Source organism: Canis lupus, chromosome 25 (assembly GCF_003254725.2).
Source record: "Canis lupus dingo isolate Sandy chromosome 25, ASM325472v2, whole genome shotgun sequence".
Taxonomy (NCBI): domain Eukaryota; kingdom Metazoa; phylum Chordata; class Mammalia; order Carnivora; family Canidae; genus Canis; species Canis lupus.
Genome location: NC_064267.1, coordinates 6,832,840 through 6,855,600, shown reverse-complemented (window position 1 = coordinate 6,855,600; position 22,761 = coordinate 6,832,840). Strand labels below are relative to the sequence as shown.

The following is a 22,761-nucleotide window of genomic DNA, read 5'->3' as shown; positions in this document are numbered from 1 at the left end:
AGAATGTGCTGCACCCTCTTAGCCTCAGTACTTTTGTACTTATGTGCCTAGAACACACTGGCTCTTCTTTTTTATAGATCTACCTAAACTCCAGAGAGTAACTATTTCACACCACCTTGAGGACAGGAAGTCAGTTTTTAATTTCTCTATCCTCTGTCTGGAATACAGTGCCCAATACATTGTAAGTATTCACTATATATTTATTGAATGAATAAAAATTGGAAATTGGGGCTGAAGACTGGGCTAGGGAAGATGGGTGTGTCTATGTGTTGGTTACCTGCTCAAACATTGAAAGATTTAGTATCAATCCATTAGACAGAAATTAGTAGATATGCATAGAGACACATATGTCCTACATCACAATTGATAAAATAAACAAGAATGTGAGGAAATGATAGTAATAAATTATGGGTTAATATTATCAACTATTTTCAAATATTTAATCAAGCTAATTAATTTAAAATATTTAGGGTTTTTTCCCTCCAAATTCTGCATTTTTATATTTGAGAAAGTAATATTGTCGTAAATTAACTCCCTCCCTTCACCCAAACCAGGGTCAGTCTAAGGTTTTCTGTATTAAAATATGTATAAACGCAGTCGGTTAAGATAGCCATCACTATCTTAAATATACAATACAAGTGAATTGAGTTAGCTTGAATATGCAAGAGTATACTGTTAATTTAACACTCAAACCTTTTGGGACTCTCTGACTTGGAATATAGCATTGTAAAACAAAAAACCAATAATGTCTCATCTAGGGGAAAATATGGCTTTCATGTGGGTAAAGTATATGTAGTTTAAGAGGAGAACAGGATAACATTAAGAAAAAGAGAGATGCCTGGGTGGCTCAGTCCATAGAGCATCTGCCTTCGGCTCAGGGTCCTGCAATTAAGCCCTGCATTGGGCTCCCTGCTCAGTGGAGAATCTCTTCTTCTTCTACCCCTCCCTGCTGCTCAAGCTCTCTCTCTGTTTCTCTCTCAAATAAACAAATATAATCTTAAAAAAGAAAGAGAGAGGAAAAAAAAACTTGTCAGATATGGATAAGAGCAGAAACGTAGCAGATAAATAAAGCCAGAAAGAACAGAAAGGGGCTCCAATACAACATACCAAAGTGCAGCAAGAATGTACTAGAATGTAATCTGGAGGGAGGCATCTGCAAAAGACAAAAACTCCAGAGTAACAGACGTTCCATGACAGCAGGAAGTAATCACAAAATCACAAAAATCACAAAATCACAAAATTACAAAAATAAACTGACTTAGGCTCATCTGAACCTCAAGCAGGAAAGGACCCTGGTCCCCTTGGAGTGAAGGAAAGGAGGGGTTTGGGGTGCTGGGCCAAACAGAAGTCCATACCCTCAAGGAATTCAAACTAGGAAATCTTGAGAGAAAGTAATTGGGATTGGGGAAGGTATTCTTCAGCATCTTTAATCTGGGCAAAGGGTACTAAGCAATATCAAACTACGCTTCTTATGCATGGCAGTGATGCCCAGCTGGTGTCCCTGCCTTTCATTTCCCTGTTTACAGGCGAGACTGCATTAGAACAGCTCTGTATCCCACCTGAGAGCATTCCAGGCTGGAGAAGACAGCCCTGCCAGGGAAGGGAAAGCAAGATGGCAAGGCCAGAGATTGTTCCCATGAGACCCTTAAGCAGTAGAAACCAAAAGTGAACACAAGATTTTCTAGCAGATGCAATGCCATGTATTTCACCAAATGGGTTTTGTAGATGAATCATGGGCAAACCAAATACAAAATTCAATCTCTCAGCTTTCACTATCTTGGAATCAATTAAGCTGTCTAGAATCCTCGTGTATGAACTATAAATTCACTGCAGGTTAGGTGTCTGGCCAGGAAAACAGGTTGCTCTGTCTTCTGTCTACTGGTATACTTTTCCTGATATAACTATAAAACTATAAAACTATAAAATAACTATAAAACATAGTCATTTTCACTTGAGACATTAATTATCCCTGCTCACAAATTCTTTCTGTTATTTTCTTAATTTCTCTTTAAAAGGTTTTATGTTTCTACTTTCATGTTTTTAAATAACATTTTCAGGCATGATCCTGAGGTCCGGGGATCAAGTTCCACATCCAGCTTCCTGCGTGGAGCCTGCTTCTCCCTTGCCTGTGTCTCTGTCTTGCTGTCTCTCATGAATAAATAAATAAAATCTTAATAAATAAATAAATAAATAAATAAATAAATAAATAAACATTGTCAGCAAGATATTATTGGCGTAACACAAAATCCACCCAATGGTTGTTTTATTTTAAGCTTTCTTTTTTTTTTTTTTTTAAGATTTTATTTATTTATCCATGAGAGACACAGAGAGAGGCAGAGGAAGAAGCAGGCTCCCTACAGGGAGCCAGACGTGGGACTCAATCCCAGGTCTCCAGGATCACGCCCTGGGCTGAAGGCAGGCACTAAACCGCTGAGCCACCCGGGCTGTCCCTATTTTAAGCATTCTTAATACTATTGGTTGGAGACTCCTATCAGAGGAGTAAAAGGCTTCTTCACCCTATGCACAGGATCACAGGTGCAGAATAGCTTAAGCTTGGCTCTGTAAGCAAATTGTATGTACATATATAGCACTTGGCAACAACTGTTAAAAATTCTTGCAAATAATGTTTCCTAAGATTATATGGTTTGCTTAAAAAAGACAGGATAGACAGGTGTCTGGATGGCTTAGTCGGTTAAATGTCTGCCTTCTGCTCAGGTTTTGATCCCAGAGTCCTGGGATGGAGCCCCTTATGGAGCCCTACTTTGGGCTTCCTGCTTAGCGGGGAGTCTGCTTCTCCCTCTCCATGTGCCCTTCCCCTGACCCCCTACCCCATTGTGCTGACTCTCTCATACTAGCTGTCTCCCTCACTCTCTCAAATAAATAAATAAAATCTTTTTTAAAAGGCAGGATAGAGGATAGAACTCTGTCACCGACACTGTAGGGATTTAATAATAATTCTGAGGCTGATAAATATGTTTGTTCTTAGATTTAACAGGATTCTCCTGTAATTAATCTGGATGCAATTAATCCTGAGAGCAAAAAAAAAATAAAAAATAAAAAATAAAAAAATCCTGAGAGCAGCGTAATTTCCAAAGCATTAATTCATTCTTCCAAACCAAGATTTTTTAGAAAGAACTATTTGAATCGATTGTGTTCCTAATGTTAGCTCTGTCATTATTTCTAGTAAGGCCATAAAAGCTAAACAGGCACCTGCTTTTGATTTTTTATTTCTATTTTCACCTTTAAATGTCCCAAGCACCTGCCTAACCAACTCACCAAGCTTTGCTTCCTTCACTACCATTCACTCCTGCCATCTGAGGCTGTGAGGTTTCTCCTGCGTTTACCCGGCTTCTGAAACACCTGCAGTTCACAACAAGGGTAGTATTGTCTGGCTGTTTTACTTAGCAGTGGGTTGATTTACCTGTCAAGATAAAGTTCACTGTACATATTATTGGATCTCTGGATTAATGCCTTATAAAACAACACATTTGCACAGTTCTATGCCTTTCATAAGCATTAAACACTGATTTCTCTTGATAGGCCGGATATTATATCAACATTTAGTGAAAGGAGCTTATTGCTGGGGGTTCAAAGATGAACTATTATGAAAGCTAACCTTTTGGATTCAAGCTAAAAGTTTATTTTTTATGAAGGATTTTTAGAGGTTATGACAGGAGTTATCCATGGTCCTATAAAAGAGTACTGTATAAGTATCCAGTAGTCCAAGTTTGCCTTAAAAATACATTAAAATAAGTATATAGCAAAATGATTTATGACAGCATTAACAGCATGAACACTCATCAGCCCCTCTGTCACAATGTAGATAATATATCAAGAAAAAAGGAAACAATTTTCATCAAGTCAGGGATGTGATATATCATAGTCTGAATGACTTAATTTTTTTTACCATTTTTTATTTTACAAAATGTATATTAGACATGAAAAATAATGTTTCCAGCTGTTCTGTACCTTCTTTTAATTTATTTCTAATAAGGCATATACTTGGGCAACAATTTTAAGCAGAGTTCTGAAACCTGAAGACAGTTCTCTGCCTTAAACAGTTGATCAATGCTACATACAGGCTGACTTCAACTAAATTCAGTCCAAGATAGTTGTGTTCTGGTTAACTGCAATAGAAAAAAAAAGATTGAGACTATCACTTCCCAAAAGTGAGTAGCTCTTAAAAAAAAAGGAAGGACAAGCTTTTTTTTCTTTTTTTGGACTAGTAAAAACAACAAGAAAATGTCTTCAAGAATTAAAAACCATTCTTTATGGTTTAGTATCTACTTACTTAAATATTTAGCATGGTATTGTTAAATTTATTTTAACCTGTTCTATGTCTGCTTTTATTCTGGTGGGAAAATATTCCAAGATTAAACAGCAGCTAGCTAACTATCTATTATGCCTTTGCCTTATTGTATAATGTAAACCAATTAGAGAAGATGGGGGCGGGGGGGACTCGGTTGTGACTCACAGTATTTTTATCTGGCCCAGATCAAATATTTTGTGGCATGTGATATTCACATGTGGAATATCACATTCCACAAAAATAAGTATTTCAAATTGAATTACGTTTAAGAAGATTGATGTTTTATGTGAAAATAAGAATTTAGTAATCTCTGCCTGTGGGTACTCCCTAACTAATGCATATAGATTGAGATCTGTCCCTTTCAGATATATGGCCACTTGGAAAAAGAGCCCAGAGGGCTCAGGAGCTGTAGGAACCCTCCCTCCCCTTTCTGATAACAGGGTTTGTGATTTCCTTCCCCTTCTTCCTTCTATCACTGTTGTTTGGTACTGCCTATGTCCCCAGTTTCTCTTCCTACTTCAAACACTTCCTATCTTAGGGGAATGAACCCTATGAGTAATCCCTCTTCCTCACTTCCTCAAGGCACCCCTCCACCAATTCTTCTCAATATGTCCCAAGCTGAGTAACATCTAACCAGCCCCCTCTCCCATTCTGGCCCAGCTCCTTTAATACAGAAAAGCTCCTCTGATGAAAGGTTATTTCTATAAGATGCAGGTACAACTTATGTCAGCCCTCCTTGTACTCGAATATCATAATTAGCATTCATTCGTTCACTCAACAAATATTTTACATCCTATATATAAGACATTATGCTGGACACAAAATACAATGGAATTCTGTGTGATTCTATCTTTCCTATGGACTTTTAAAAGTAAAGAGGAATAATGAGGGCTTAGGAGAGAATAATTTAATCTGAGTTTCCTCCTTACCATTATTAGCAGAAAAACATCATCAACAACAAAAATCTTTGAGAATCTCAAGTTTAGCAAATATTTGTTGGTCCTCTACTATGTCCTGGTCTCTGTGCTGATGCTGGAGATAGTAGTATACTGTAAGACCCTGTGCCATGAAGAGTCTTACACAAGAGTACAGATGAGAAAATACTTAAGAATAAGAGCCATCCTGAACAGAAATAAGGGCATGGCTATGGAAGTGAAGGCAGGCCGACTAATTCCAGAGAGGCCAAGAGAGACATTATGAGGAGCCAGCCCAATACATAACGTGTCTTCCAAGGGCTTCTATAGGCAGGACTTTACAGCTTCCAACTCAGAGGTTTTCTGGGAGGCTCTCCCAATATTCCCTGTTAGAGATACCATCACATTCCATCCTTTCTCATCACCACAAACATACCCTACTGGAATTTTTGACCAAGACAATGGGAGCCACCAGAAGTGAGAAGCCAGAATAAGGCTTGGAAAGTTGAGTAAGGCTGCCAAAATTAGCAAATAAGAATTCAGGATTCCCAGTTAAATTTGAATTTCAGATAAAAGAACAAAGAGTTTTTTTTAATAGAAGTATGTCCCATGCAGTATTTGTAATTGTATTGTCCTGTATTTTATCTGACAACCTTTCAAGTGGGATATCTTTATTTCTATTTAGTCTCATTGGACATCTCAGAAACCAATTCAGAAGTACATTCTCCTACTTGTAGTTCTCAGCTTCTCAAAGCATTGAGACAGTTAGCAGGTGCCTCTGTAGACGTTTATTTTTGTGCTGACACAGATGAAGAGCCTACCTACTTCTCAATCTTCACAGCCAAATTAAATTTGGTCTTTTCTTTTCTTTCTTAAAGATTTTATTTATTTATTCATGAGAGATGGAAAGAGAGAGGCAGAGACATAGGCAGAGGGAGAAGCAGGCTCCATGCAGGAAGTCCGATGCGGGACTTGATCCTGGAACTATGGGATCATACCCTGAGTCAAAGGCAGATGCTCAACCACTGAGCCACCTAGGTGTCCCAAATTTGGTCTTTTCCAATGAAAATGGCAATTTCTTTTACCAAGATTTTCTTCCTTCAAATACCTTTAAAAATTCTTAATTAAAAATGATGAATAATTATATCTCTGTGGTAAAATTATTTATTTATTTTTTATTTTTCATGTCACATTCTCTCATGTATCTCTTCATTCAACTAACAAGTATATGCTCATATTTAAACTATCACTTTAGGGATGCCTGGATGGCTCAGCAGTTTAGCGCCTGCCTTCGGCCCAGGGCATGATCCTGGAGTTCTGGGATCAAGTCCCACATCCAGCTCCTTGCATGGAACCTGCTTCTCCCTCTGCCTGTGTCTCTGCCTCTCTCTCTCTCTGTCTGTCATGAATGAATAAATGAAATCTTAAAAAAAATATCCTGAACAAAGACTGGGAACAGTTCTAGTAGTTCAAAGCAAACTGAACATAGCTTGGGAATGTATATGTCTCCCAATAAACTACCACTTGTTCTAGGCTTGTAAAAAAAAAAAAAAAAGAGGTATTTGAAAGCTCCCTTTCTCTTTGTTTAAGGAATGTGTGTCTATGTTCATACACATAGACATACATGATATATATTTTAGGTAAAGTTTGTTCTGAAGGCAATTGGAAGAAAAATCTCCCTTGTTTTGGGAGCTACTTAAGAATCCTTGGGTTTAGTACATAGTTGGTCCTCAGTAAATATTTGTTAAGTAATTCAAGAAATATCAATAGATCCACAATCTTTTAATTTCTCCAGATATTTCTGATTTTATACTCAAAAGATAAACTATCATGACAGTCCGGATTACCACAAATGGATATAAACTGCAGGATAAAGTACATAAGCACATTGTTCATGGCCTTTATCTTTTCCAGACTAGCTCTGCCACTTTCTAGAACAAATTACAGCTTCTCTGAGTCTCACCTGTGAAATGAGGATAATAATGTACTCTGCTTCATTGGACTGTTGTGAATGTTAAATAAGACCATATTTATAAAGCATTTAGAACAGGCACCTATAACTATCTACTACTATGAGCTCTTATATATTAATTGGTTATAAATAATTATACTTACCACTTTTTATTCTTCTAGAAGAGGAAATTAGTTTTTGTATTTGTGAGCCAATTTTGCTGAATTTTTGCTCCATCTTTCATTTTTAGCTGAGCTTGGGGAATAGGGGGGCACTGATTTGCATAGCACAATTAGTTTCAGAAAGACAGAAGGAAATTAATATACAGTAAAAGTTTGCTAATATCACTTAGGCTGAATTTTTATCTCACTGTACCCTTCTCATGTTCAGCCGGATTTGGGCAGGAGGGAACAGTTTTCCACACTACAGTAATCTCAACAACAGGAAATTAACATACAGAGAAAACCGCTTGTACTACTTTTTTAATGTCCTAGGATTTATTTTAACGTTTAATTATAATGTAAGAGGTTACCTGGGTTTTTGCATGGCGTTCATATGCAGAACAAAATCACCCTTTCTGAATGTTGCCCTGCTTTAGTTCTGTATATTTCCTTTAACTAAAGTGCTAATAATTAGTTTCATCTAAAATCTGTCTCAAAGTTTAGTATCAATTCACACCATCTCTAAATAAACTGGTATAAAACATGTTAACATAAGTCTTAATAGGAGAAAGGATTTTATTATGTATCAGTTCTTTCCTTCCCCATTGTCAATGCTTCTACCATCTAAGCAAAGAGAAATTCTGTAAGACTAAGTCTTGTCTATTTTCACCCTCACTAGCATCCGAAAGCATACTGTATAAAAAGGTCAGCTCTTTTTTTCTTTCTACATTTGCTTTGTTTAAATGTCCATTAATACTATGTCCTTTCTGAAAAACTGTTAACAAAGCGTACACTCCTTAAGTCTCTGTATGTAAATAGCAACCGTTCTGCATTTCAGACTGATGTCATTAAGGATTTCACACTGGATAGGATTTTGTTACCTTGTCAAAAATATTTTGCCACTTTAGCATTCTTCTTCCAATAGGAAGATTAGGACAAGAAAAATTTCAATGTTTAATAGACGAACAACTTGTTGATTCCATCAATAGACATGGTTTCCTCTAATTATAAAGGCAAGAATTGATTAATACAGTGCTTATCAAAAGGATTAACTGAAGGAAGATGATATGTAATAGTGAGGACACTGAGCTATGATGTCTTCCAGTTCCTGAGTCTCATTCTAGCACTGCCCTTAGTGAGCTATATAGCATCAGGTTGGTCCCTTAAACTCACTGGGTCTCATTTACTTCATGTAAAGTGAAAGAAACAATAGATACCCTGTTTCTAAAACTGTATGATTTCAGGTAAGTTTGATACTCAACACATGAACTTTTTCAATTTAAGTTGTTTATACAATACCTATTGGTTTTCTTCTTCTTTCCAGAACTGAAATTGGGAAAATGTGGTCACAGCATTTATTTGTGTAAACTCCAACTAAGGCTCAAAAGCCTTAAAAAATAGCTCTTGTCTCAGAAACACCTGTCACACTTTAGACTTATGATATAACTAATCAAACTCAGAAAGATCCATATGTTCCTGGCTTTAACTCTCTATTCCTGTTCATTTCTTTTAATGTAAACAATCAGACAAATCACGTCAGAACACAGGTAAGTGAATGAGTCAAGAATAGTCAGGGGAAAACATTTAAAGCATTATACCAAGCAGCTGGGGAAAATGTGTAAACTTTACATATTTGCAAGAGCACAAAATTTGCTCCAAATGGATCATTCATCACAAAGGCAGGGGTTGGGTAAATAGAGTAAATAGAGAATTATAATGAAGGCTAAGTAGGACCCTGGTTGACTACCCACACATACCCTTTAAATACACCTACATCTGTGCATGAATTGGCCATTATTAGCTCTCACTTATGTTAATCCAGTAGAGATCTTGTGATAGATCTACAGTTGCTCAGTAGTAATGTTTTGCACCAGAAATACTAAGTGCTTGACTCATGCCTTTGAAGTTGTTTCATAATTCAGAATAAAAATGACCCTAGGAAGGCAATATCTTCTGCCTTCAAATTGACTTTCTCTTGCTTGACCTTTTATTGTAAAAAATCAACTACCTCTTTGTTGGGATGCTGTGCTAATTAATTACTCAAAGTTTTATGTAATCCTTTCAAATGCAAACCAACCAGAACAATCAGAATTTCCATTAAGCTGTCTACAGAGGGCACATGTTCATAGCAGTACACAACCAATGTGACTCGATAGGCTAAAGATAATTTGTGGTACAGTTTTACAACTAAAAATAAATCACAGAACAGAAAGACCAGAATGTGAGAAAGTAAGAGAATCAGAATTGTTAATAGAGATATTATTAGTGGATTTCTTGGCTTATAAATTATCTAAGTAATGCAGTTCAGAAATAATGAAGAAACTACTATCTCTTTCATTTTACCATCCTACAAATATTCACTAGCTTTTTTTATTCACTACTGTCATATTAATGATGCATCTAAGTAGAGCAAGATCAACAGAAGTCATGCTTCAGGGAACATTCAGAATTTTTATAAACATCCTTACTTCCCTGAAAATTCATTCTTTCAGAGTTACTTTCTATTTCCCATCTGTCTTTGATCATGGGACAGCCCATAGCCAAACACAAGGATTCAAACTTTCATCTGATTGTCCCACAAATAATTTCTCATCTCTTTCTTGTCATACAAGAGGAATTAACTTTCAAAGCCTCCCTGTGGAAGTTGCCAAAATTCTAAATCTAGGGACAGTGATGGGAAATTTTCAGTACAGTGTTTTGAAACCTCTTTTATATATCTTAGTAGAGTTCAAGCCTGAAAATGTTTACAATTATATGTGAAGTTCCTCATTCCCATTGGACTTGTCCCAAGTAACTTTAAAGCAAAGTTAATTTAGATTTAGCTAGATTGTATAATAAATTTAAGTAAAGTGATAAATCATTAATTAAGCATCATTTAAGAACTCAATTACACTGAAAATATAAATATGGACCAGACGCCATTTAAAGTAGGGATATAAAAATAGTTTATCAAAGGATACTAACAAAAGAGTGAAAAGGCAACATACATAATGGGAGAAATATGAGTAAATCATATATCTGATAAGGAGTTAATACCCAGGATATACAAAGAACACCTACAATTCAACAACAACAAAAAAGAAACAACCTGATTGAAAATGGGCAAAAGACTTGAACAGACATTTCTCCGAAGAAGACATCCAAATAGCCAATAAGCGCATGGGAAGATGCTCAACATCACTAATCACTAGGGAAATGCAAATCAAAACCACAAGGACATACCATCTCATAACTATCCCATTAGAATGGCTATTACAAAACAAAACATAACAAAAAACCCACCCAAAACAGAAAAAAAACAAACAAGTGTTGGTGAAGATGTAGCGAACTGGAATCCTTATGCACTGCTGGTGGAAATATAAAACGATACAACTGCAATGGAAAATAGTATGGAGAGTTCTCAAAAAATGAAGGAGTAGCATTACCATATGACCCAGCAATCTCACTTCTGGGTGTACGCCCAACTGACATCAGGGACTTAAACAGATGTTTTTATATCCATGTTCATAACAGTATTATTCACAATAGTCAAAAAGTGGAAGCATCTCAGATGCTTATTGATGGATGAGTGGATAAAGAAACTGCAGTATATATGTACTACGGAATATTAACTGACCTCAAAAAGGAAGAAAATTCTGATACAGGCTGCAACACAGATAAACTCTGAAGACATCAGGCTAAGTGAAATAAGCCAGACACAAAAGGACAAATGCTGTATGATTCTATATATATGAGGTATATACAGTAGTCAAATTCAGAGATGGAAAGTAGAATGGTAGTTGCCATGGTTTGCAGGAAGAGAGGAAAGAGAAGTTGATGTTTAATGAGTATGAGTTTCAGTTTGAAAGAGTAAAAACTATTCTGGAGGTGGATGGTGGTGGTTGCACAACAATATAAATCTACTTAAATAGACAGACCTGTACACACAAAAATGATTAAAATTGTAAATGTTATATTATGTATCTTTTATCACAAGAAAAAAAGATAGTCCCTGCTTACATTGGGCTTATAGTATAGTGGGGAATGCAGATGTATGTAAACTTAGTACCTAAATAACTGTAACATAAGGTAAGTGAGATAGTAGTAAGAGTAGAAATTAAACACTATGGTGCTCACAGAATGCAAAGATAGTAGTTGCTTCAGAAAAGGTTTTGTAGAGTATGTAGTGGCTGAGGTTTACCTTTGGAAGATTAATACAATTACAATAAGGAGAGAAGGTAGGAAGAGGTATCCTATAAAAAGAGACCAGTATGAACAAAGCATGCAAGTGAAACTCTGGGGGTGTGATTTCGGAACTGTGATTCTTCCCAGTTAGGTTAAAGTTAGAGCAGTGCTTCTCAAATTTCAATGTGTATACAGATCACTCAGGAATCCTGTTACAATGTAGATTATAATTCTACAGGTCTAATGATGGAGTCCAAGAGTCTTTAGTTCTAATAAGCTCCCAGGTGACACCAATTTTGCTTTGAGTGGCTCAGGTCTCTAACATGTATACCTACGAATGTCAATTAGTTCAAGGTTGAGAACTTTAAAAACCCGAAGTCTGCATTTACTTCAAAGTTAATAGAGAACTTACAGAACTCTTCTGGGTAGGGATATATTACTGTAGTCATTCCTTAGGAAGATTAATCTGGCAGCCACATGTACTGGAAATAGAATGGCCAATGACAGACACTGCAGAGACTGGTTAGGGATCAACCAGGCCAGTCAAGGAATTATTAGTAGTAACCAGGCTAGATGTGGTGAAGCCTGAAACAGTCAAGTGAAAGAAAGTGAGGGTGCAAAGAGGAGAAGCTCAAAGGCAGACAAGATACACGTCTTGGTAGCTGACTTGTAGGGGAACATATGAGGAGGAAAAGTAAAAAATAATAATAATAATAATGCCAATGATTAGAATAAGCACTCAACCAGGTTTTCCACAGACTTCCCAAATTTATGACTAGTGTCCCAGCATAATAATTAATAGTGCCCCTTTCACACTAAAAATTAATAGTGCCTCTTTCCACTCAGTTTAGGTGATAAATAATACAGTCACCCAAGCTTTAAGCAGAGGTGACCGCAAGGATGCAGAGGAGAGTTAGGCTGGTTTGCAGTGGGTACAGATGGGGTGATACTCATTCATTCATTCATCCAATATCTACCAGATGTCAGCTATATGCCAGGCGTTATTCTAAGTGCTGAGGATATCTAAGTTTAAGTAAAAATGAAAACACGCAAAAGGGTTGTCCTAATACAGTTTATGATTTAGAGAAGATTTACATATTCCAGAAGAAGGGGTTGAGGAAGAGATGGAAAAGGAATAAGTTGAAGGTGTCATAAAGACATATTGCCAGGGGCAATGCCAAACATAGAATCAAAAATGGGGGATTCTAATTCAAAAGGCAGGTGGAGGCAGGTTTAGCTATAGATTTGGTCTTTATGGAGGATAAAGCTTTGTGATTGAGATGCTTCCCTGATGGGAGAGACCATGGGCAGTGCCTGCACTAAGGAAACACAGGGAGGAGCCAATGAGCTCACGAAGGAGCAATCAGAGAGGTAAAGGAAGTACCAAGGTACTGCTCTACTATAGAAGCCAGGGAACCAGGGTGGCCATGGGCCCTCCAGGAAACAATACCAAATGTTGTTAAAAGGTCAAGGAGACAGTTCTGGGACAGGTGGCCACCGTGGAGAAGGGGCTGCTAGCTTGAGGAAACAATGGGCGGTTGTCCAGTAGGATGCTACATGGTATTGTGCATATGAGAAAAAGTACTGAGACTCTTAACGGGTTCAGCTTATAATTTACAGCCATGACTTATTTCTCATTGCCACTTTATTGTTATTAAAAATGACCTTTTTGCTGTTGTTATTCCTGAAGATTTGGAATAAAATCAAGCAAAAGCCCTAAGCATCTTAATTTTTATCAATAACCAGTGCATCATTTTTCTCAAAAGATTACTCTGAGAATGGGTTATAAATGGTACGTATGTGCTTTAAAGATCTAAAGTAGCAAACAAGAATCATCTTCTGGTAAAAACATTTAATTTTACTTTATGTCTTCTTTCTGATTTGAGGGGACATTTGAGAAGAAAGACTACACACAGAAGTGTGTGTGAACTTAAGGACACCAAGTGAAAAATACTGGGCTTTCTCTGAACGACAAAAACAAAGTTATCTATTCAGAGGTTATCTATCTTTTTACAGTCAGTGCTAAGGCTCTTAGTATGCATATTAAGTCTAGTAGTTCTGCATGACAACAGAAAAAAATGTTACATTAGTCTCATGGAGTTACATGAAATTTAACAGAGGATTTAAATCACTCTCACTCTGACCTCCTCCCTCTTATGTTAGCCTCCTCCTCCTGCACACTCCCACCCCTAACTCACAGAAGATGAGAATGCATCCTATTTGTAATACTTTCAGGGAAGACTACAATATCCCTGAAAAATCCATATCAGAATTGAAAACCCTAATTTAGAGCAGGAAAGTACGTGATTACTTTCCGTGGTTATCATGTAGTTCTTTTATATTTTGTTTTTTTCTTTTTTCTGGTCCAGGGAATGAGGCTGGGGGGTTAGTTTTTTACCCAGCACAGAAAATCGAAATTGACTGGATGGGTAAATCAGTAATAACACATCTAAAAACCAAATGAACAAAGTCCTGTTATTAAAGCCATTCTCAATAGCCAATACAATTCTGGTAGGAATGTTTGGTAAATTTTAGTGGCTGAATGAGTATTTTTATAGTGCTGGAACAATGATGGTGCTGGTTATTGTTGTTGAATGAAGCAGTTGAGCAAAGCTTTATTTTAATAGGGGGAAGCCAGTGTCTGGCTCTAGGTCCCTGGGGGAGGGTGACTCAAGACCTTCCATGCCTATCATACTTGTGATTCATGGAGGATGTTAGCCAGTGGTGTCTGCAGGGAAGTGAACAGTTTAATTTGGGGAATGTGTGGGTCGGCATGGCATTCCAAGCCATGCTCTATACTCAGCACTCTAGTATAGACCACCAGACTTAGCTTCCAGCACCAGCTTAGCCTCCACTCCTGCCATATGTTGAGCTCATCACCCTAAACATACCAAATACATGTCAACTTCCGTCCTCTCTGCTTTACACTTGCCTAAATCTTACCTTCCAAGGCCCACCTGAAACTCTACCTCTTCTATAATATTTTTATCCCAATGACAGTGGTTCTCAGGAATAATTTCATGCTCTGAAAACCTGTGTTAATTATTTAAAATGTACATTTGATACTCAGTATACACTATGCCCATTGTCATTTATTTGTGCCATCACCCAGCTGGACTGCAAAACTAGATCTGGTTTTCTTTACAGAGTTCCTATGAGAATCAAATAATATATATTTTAAAGACTTTGTAAAATAGTACAAATAAAAAATATGTCCTATAGTAATTTTTCCCCTGACATTTACAGAATTTTTCATAAAAGCTTTACAACAATGTCTAAAAATTGAGAAATAAGGTCATTTTACAATCAAATGAGATCATTTTGGTTGGGCAAATTATAATCATTACCGAATGCAAATTATAACCTCATATTTGCTCAGGTAACTCCTTTATTGATATGATCCTCATCTCTGATTTGACATTTAATAGAATTTAGAAAGGGTAGATGTTTTCCCTTGTATAATATAGCGCTTATGTTCCCTTACTGGGAAGGCTTGGGAAAGACACTATATTATCAAAATAAATAGAATAAATGCAGAAATAGATATAAATATAGATTAAGATTAAAGCAACAGCCCCAGAATTGGACAATATGAACATCTTCTTTTTACAGATGACAAAGCAAAAGACAAAATGGTTCAGGTCACAGAGCTGATGAAGAGCTAGGATTGAAACCAAGCATTTTGATCCCAGAGTTCAAACATTTTGTCACTTTGCTGAGATAGTCCTTACATCAGCAGGGGTAGCAGCAAGTGGCTGAGCAACATTCAATTCCATTTAATTCAAGCACCATTTATTGGCCATTTACTAAATGCCAGGATCTATGCTAAGTGCTAAGAATGAAAAATGAGTATGTTAAGATCCCTGTGCTCAAGGACAATGTTACCATATGACTCATAGAAATACATAATTTTAATACTTTATAAGTGCAATAAAAAATGCATGTAAAGATAAGTTGTGTTCCTCATCAGAGAGGTTTTTTTATGGTCTGATTTGTTTTATTTAAAAGTAGAGAATATCTTTATTACACATATGGATGCACACACAAATTCAAGTTCATGCACTCAGTATAGATATTTCGTTTGTGTGCTGGATGCTGTGTCAGGTAAGACTGTATACAAACTGGAGTACTGTCTCTGTCATTTCAGAAGCAAGAAATTCAGCCTGGCGAAGGCAGAAGCAGGGAAGGGTCAGAGAAACTGATAAATAAGAATATAATGGTGAAAATGTTTTAACAGAAGGAAGAACAAAGTGCCAGAGAAGATATTTGAGCTAGATTTTTAAGACTGAACAGACTCTTGACAAGCAGAAGTGGGGCCAGGAGCAGAGGGAAGTAACAGGTGGGGACCAACGGCTTTCCAGCAGAGGGGACTATGGAAGATACGGACAGAAGAAAAGGAGGTGTTTTCAGGGCAAGGGAGAAGTTCATTGTGGCTACAGCATAAAGTACATGTGCTGGGGCAGGGGAAATGGAAGAAAAAAATGGACTGAGTCCAGACAGTGAATGGTCTTATCTGCTCAGCTCAGAACTATAGATATAATTACAAAGGCAACAAAGTGGCAATAAATTCTAGAACCAAAAAATAGTAATGACTTTTTTCCTAATTTTAGATCACCTATATGAGTGGTATATAGGAAATATTTGGTTCTGAGGAATTGTGTATTTCAAGGAGAAAAAAAGATGCTCCAAAAAAGAAAAAGTTTGGGCAATGTCAAATATTATTACCTTACAAGAGTTTTACAATTTATATTAATAAAAAATATTAAGTACTTTATCAGTTGGGCAGTAAGAAAGTTTGTTTTTAGCTTTGTTTCACCTAGCCTCTGTTAAACGTAATTCACTAAACTTTTTTTGATGTGTCCTTCCCACAGAACACCTATTAAATACCTCACAGTTAGCCTATGTTCATTCTCAATAAGGGTGTGACCCAGGAGTGTCCCTATACATAGGGATTATGCATCACTTCCTCAGAAAATCATTCATGAGGAAACACTCATGGAATTTTAGAAATTGTAATTCCTCAATTACATGATATTAAGGATCTCCCTTTATTTTTTAAGATTTTATTTATTTATTCATGAGAGACACAGAGAGGCGGAGACACAGGCAGAGGGAGACGCAGGCTCCCCAAGGGGAGCTCGATGTGGAACCTGATACCAGGATCCTGGGATCATGCCCTGAGCCGAAAGCAGATGTTCGACCATTGAGCCACCCAGGCGTCCTAAGGATTTCCTTTTAAATTTCCCTCCATTGTATTCATTACTTCTGTGGAATATAAGAAATTTATTTCTCAACATGGTTTTATACAATAATACACCAAAGTCAAAATACCATCCAGTAGTTTCCCACAACTATTCCCTCTAACGGGCCTTATCCTTTCAGTTTCCAACATAGAAAGAATAGACATTTCTATGGCCACAGAGGACAGCAGTGGCCACATCAAACTCCTTAAGCATGCAGATCTTCCCAGCCCCGAGTGCGAGTGCAAAGATCCAAGACCAGGCTGCTCTGCAGAAGCATAATTGCAGCATGTCAAACCTTATGGACACTAAGTCATGTGGATAGAATGTTCTTAGTGGAATTATCTGAAGTTCTGGGTTCTCTTGGGTAACCTCAGGTCATTTACCCTACACTTTAATTTTTCTTTCTTCTGAGCAAGTCAGGTCTCAAGTGAAACTAATCACGTTACTAAACTTGTGCCCTGCTCGCTGGTGTCTCAGGGCTTTCACAGAACTGCCTGTTGCCCCTTACAACTTCTCCTTCTACCCCTATCTCCTCGAAGGTATCTCCTCTTCAGGCCTCTGCTGAAATGTCACTTCTCCTACCACCCTCCCCAGACTGGGAAGGTCACTGTTGTTAACTCTTGGAATACTATTTGTCCTTTCCTGCGGAGCACTGACATGAGCTGTAATGTGAAATTTATCTGTGTGGCTATTGGTTTATCATTGGTCCTCTCAGTAGACCATGAGCTCTGTGAAGCCAAGGGCTCTGTTTCTGTTCAGTGTTGTACTGCAGCATCTAGCACACAAATGTTAAATAAACATGGATAAAAGAACACCAAAAATTCATAATTTCAGAGAATGGAAACAGACTCTTCATGAATTTGCTACAGCCTAGACCTGATTCCTAGAATTCAGTATCTTTTTGAAATTATAAAGAAATGCTATCTCACTGATAACAGTTTATTGATATAATAGCTTCATTTTCTTAATTATAAAAAAAATTAGTGGAATGCCCGGATGGCTCAGTCAGTTAAGTGTCCAACTATTGACTTTGGCTCAGGTCATGATCCCAGGGTTGTGACATGTAGCCCCATGTTGGGCTCCATGCTCACTGGGGAATCTGCTAGAGATTCTTTCTCTCCCTCTGCCCCTCCCCACCTCACACTCTCTCTTTCTCTCTCAAATAAATAAATTTTAAAAAGTACTAGCTATTAATATTTGGTGAACAGCTTAAACTCATTTCCCTTTCATTTTATCCCATGAAGTCTAGCTTCTAGGGAGTATTTTCTCTTCATGTGAAATAGAATTCTTCACGCTGGCATTCATACACTTCAAATACTTCTGGCTTCATGTTTTCTATTCGCCATCACTTCACTACACTATACCATAGTTGGTTCTTTTGAATATGCTCTGTAAATCACTCTCCCCTATTACTGTTATGATTCCTGTGGATCTTTCCAAACTTCATCCAATTTATCAGTCCACATGTGGCACTGGAGCACTAAACGCAACAGAATTCTTCATGTTTAGTTTCCAACATATCTGGTCTGGGCTGGACTGTTGAGTGATAACTCATTGGATCTTCCATTATAATAATGAAAAAAATCCAGGAAATCAAACTTTCAGAATGTATTTAGATTCCTTCACAAGACACTTAATATTTCTCCCATATTTCCTTTAGGTTGTTCCACAGAAATATCACACGGGTGGCATAATGCTTGCTTGGAGGTTGAGTTCCCATGGAATGCCATACACTGAGGGGACTCTAGCAACCACCAGTGGAAACAGCATGCCATTAGTGCTTGATTTGAAAAAAGAAAACCGTACATCCTCTTTCTAATCATCCTCCTGTCCCACTTGCCTGGTAATTTTGTCTTTTGTGAGCTTGTTTTCTCATCAGAGATTATTTCCACTGGTGGTGGTGGGGGATGCAGTTTGGACAGCTAAATGTATATGGCAAGCAGCTCGTTCAAGGGCACACTATTAGATGATTAATTTGACCTGACAGACCAAGACAACATAGAGGCTGGAGTTCGAACTTTGACTTATTTGCTTCTATTTAATGTGTCACCTATGAGATAAATGAGCCCTGGAAGAAGAACTTGGCTGGCATACCCAGCTCTAAAGCAAAGATGATGAAGGCCTTAAGAACAGTTATCTTGTACAATATGGTCCAATCACAGACCATCTTCAGATGAAACGAACTATGAGGTTGCCTTCAAATAAAAACATTTTAAATCTCATAGCAATAATTGCAACTAGATGACCCTTCCTCCAGCTTCAATCCTAGTTGTTTACCACTTTGTAATGAGTGAAGGGCAATGCTTCTCTTCAGTTTACTAAACCAATGTTTAAAGCACTGGATTGCTGTCAGCCAAACCAAGAATCAGGGAGGCAGACAGCTAAATCAAATCATATAAAACCACTTGTCATGGCTTTTTAAACACGGACCAATCAATACTTTAATACTACTTAAGAGTATGCTGAATCCACTGGCCTGCAAAAGCAAATGTTTTTGAATAAAATGAATTGATATTAATAAACTGCAAAGAACTTTAAAAGTCTACCAGTTAGTACTATAGCACAAGAGTAAGTAAGCCTGTAAGTATAACAGTACAATAGTGATTTAGCACAAAGATCTATGTTAAAATATATGTTGTAAAATAACACCTCAAAGTATTGGAACTATCTTGATGGAGAGTCAATCATACCATTGTCCACAGGGATGTAGTCCTCAAATTCTTTAATCCTTTTATCCCCTGGGGCACTCATTTTTTGCCTCTGCTTAATCTTTACTCTGCCCTCAAAGAGTTTGCTGCCCTGAGGAAAGAGCAAATTCGTTAAATATGCTCATGATTCCATGGGAAGACCTGAAATAGTGAACTGTAACAGAGGGCGGGTGACCTACATGTGAAAACCAAAACGATGGCAGAAAAGAGAGACTCAAAAAAACCATATAGGACCCTCTTCCCAAATCATGTCTGACTTGATAACAGTTCCAATTTCTCTGGTGCCCAAGCATCCAATGTGCCAGCAAGTCTTGGATTTTTTACTTTGGAAAAAAAGAATCTAAAAAGCAGGAAAAGGATATATGTCTTGAATATGTCCACAGAGTAGCAGATTAGGAAAGTTCTGGAGAAGAAAAAAAAAGGCAAAGGCTTACTTGGGTTCAAGAATAAAATTGCTCTAAAATTTAGGAGAGCAGGGGATCTCTGGGTGGCTCAGTGGTTTGGTGCCGCCTTCGGCCCGGGGTGTGATCCTGGAGTCCTGGGATCAAGTCCCGCATCGGGCTCCCTGCATGGAGCCTGCTTCTCCCTCTGCCTGTGTCTCTGCCTCTCTCTCTCTCTCTCTCTCTCTCTCTCTGTGTGTGTCTCTCATGAATAAATAAAATAAAATCTTTTAAAAAAATAAAATAAAATTTAGGAGAGCAGAAGTCAGAGCTCTGAACTGGCAGCTGTAAGGGAGAGTATTCACCTGAAATGGTCAAAAAATGGAGGACAGAATTTTGACCTGTTAAGAGCAGAGATAATAGTAAACTAGAATGGGAACTGGAGATAACTTTTAAAATTGAATTTATGGTAAATAATATCTTGAGTCAAATTGAGTCATATGACTGAATTTGTAATGATTTCCTCATGTGCATTTATTTTTTCATTTGTCAGTTCATTATTTGTTATATTTAGATCAGCTGAATTCAACTGCATGAAACAGCAGCTTCCCTTCCTTTTTCAGCATTTGGCCTTCAAAACCTCTGTTAACCATTTCTTCCTCATTCTTCAGATGAAATCTGAAGTACCATGGCTCTTCGGATCACACAGCTGATTTAAAGTAATTTGGTCACCTTGAGTGACCAGAAGAACAATGTCATTTTAGCAACTGAAATATCCAGTCCACTGTCATTATAAAAAGCTTCAAATCTGATCCCAAATGAAAGCTTTTCTGTTTCCCAGCCTTGGTTTTCAGCCTTCCTTTTATACCTCTTTCCCCTCTCATTGGAACACCCTGGTCTCCTGAGGGGTTGCAATGGGTGGAAGGGGCCTGAGGCCACAACAACAAAAGCTCTTCTGTGCTGAACTAGCTGGTCAGATGAGATCCTATCTACACCCTCTGGATGTGGCAGATTCCCATTGCCGATCTTTTTCCAGGAGGTCACATGCTGGATTTCTTTCTCAGCCCTGGACATCTGGTGGCCTACCCCCTCTATCTCAATCAGTTTCCCCTGCAAGTAGTTCTCATGCTGACTTTTTGTGTAGGAGTCACATCTGGCCCAGGACAAGGGACCTGCACCTGCTGCCATCAGTGGAGAACAGTTCTCTCCCAGATCTCTTTTTGTTCTACTATTGTGGCAGGCAGTTCAAAGCACAGCCTTTTGCCTTTTTTTCCCTTAGAAAGGAATTAGGCACTATTTTCTGGACCTTGTTAAAGTCCAGAGAATATCAGTCAACTTCTCGGGTACTGTCATGCAGTGCAGCCCTAGGAGTCCCCCTATTTGACTTAAAGTGAGAGAGAAACAGCATATTGACCACTCCACCAATAACAGAGCTGCCTTCTTTACTCTTCAATTTCAACCCCTTTAAAAATTTGAGGTGGATGATGTGCTGAGAAGAAAACAGAATTTTGACTACCCTCTTTGCAAATCCTGCATAGCATCTTGGTTTGGAATTGGGGCAGGGAGTGGAGGGGCATGGCACCTAATGTTTTGATCTCCATAGCAGGGAATCTCAGCTGAGATGGACTAAAATGGTTCTACCTTATCATGGAGTGATAATCAAGAAACATCTAACTAAATAGTGCCCATTTTATGCAGGACTCTGCTCTAGGTGATAGAGAATCAAAATGAAAAGACATGGTCACCTGTCTTGAGGAACTCACAGTGGAGAGAACATTGTCCTTTTTGCCACACTCTGTGTTTAGTTGGTCTTTATTCTCGAAGCACCTGAGTGTTTACTGGGCTATGAGGGTAGAAAAAGGAGACTCACAAGTGTGGGAGACTGAGGGGGTGCATTTCTATAAGGCTGGGCCTGCCACATAGAGTTTCTCATCCCCTGCCAAGAGAAATGCCAAAATCAGAGGTGAGAAGAGCCAATGGAGTTGGAAGCCAGGGGCCAAGAAGCCTCAAAGGACATCTATTAGGTTGCAGAAGACTAAGAACTGGAAACCAATATCAAGGCTGGATTCTGAGAACTCCAGGAGAATTGAACAACTATAGCCAGGTTGAGAGAACAGGCAAAGATCAAGAGTAGTTGCCTAGAAGAGACCATTGTTTGTGGCTTGGCTTCACTTCCAAAAGAGACATAGTACTGGAGTGGGTTGCCAGAGTTAAGGGGCAGCTATAACCACAGGGCTGAGTCCTGTAGGAGGACCTCTGTGTGGGTTGGAAGGAGCTCTTCAGCCCATGTGGTTGTTGGTTGAAGTCTATAGAGATGGGGCACAGGCTGAGCACTCCCAATAGAGGGAGCTGCTTAAGAAGATGCAGAAGCTCAAATTCTACCGGTGAGAATCCTGCTTTCCTCTTGAGTTACTTTATTTAAATTCTACCCTTTCTTCAGAACTCACTTAAGTTGTATCTCTTCTAGAGCCTCATTGTGTTCTCTGTTTCCTTTGAACTGTAAGAGGAATTTGGAAATCAGTAGCATGCTGTTCTGCATTGCCAATTCATTCTTTGACTTGGTGAAGCACAGGGACCTGAAATAACCCACTGGGTCCCCTGCTCTGCAGTCTGGCAGCTGCACCCACGTCACTCACACTGGCAGGCTAAGATCTGGCATAACCTTTTGACATCAATCCTCATACTGATAGCCTTATGGCAGACATTTAACATTGTGTTGGGTTTGCTGCTGGTGATTTTGGTGTCCCAAGACCCCTGTACCTTGCTGGCTCTTCATATTTTTGCCTCATATATCAGGCCTTCAGAGTGTAGAGATCCTGCTAAGATAATGCTTGATACATCAGGTATACATAACCGGCATTTAAGGAAGAATGACTCCACTAGTCAAATAATTCTAGGAAAAAGGAGGAAAAAGGGTCCTTTCTCCCCTGA

The 22,761-nt window shown here is 38.1% G+C and overlaps 1 protein-coding gene and 1 long non-coding RNA gene across 15 annotated transcripts in view; both read right to left on the bottom strand.

The window, feature by feature from the left end:
* Window positions 1–22,761, bottom strand: part of STARD13 (StAR related lipid transfer domain containing 13) — a 511,253-nt gene that overhangs the window by 240,467 nt on the left and 248,025 nt on the right. The gene's annotated exons all lie outside the window — the stretch shown is intronic.
* Window positions 235–22,761, bottom strand: part of LOC112669425 (uncharacterized) — a 54,361-nt gene continuing 31,834 nt past the window's right edge. For both annotated transcript variants that reach the window (XR_003142243.3, XR_003142244.3), the window contains 3 exons: window positions 3,277–3,421; window positions 1,108–1,153; window positions 235–996 (listed from right to left, as the gene is read on the bottom strand). This is a non-coding gene — a long non-coding RNA (uncharacterized LOC112669425). The remainder of the gene's footprint in view (window positions 997–1,107; window positions 1,154–3,276; window positions 3,422–22,761) is intronic.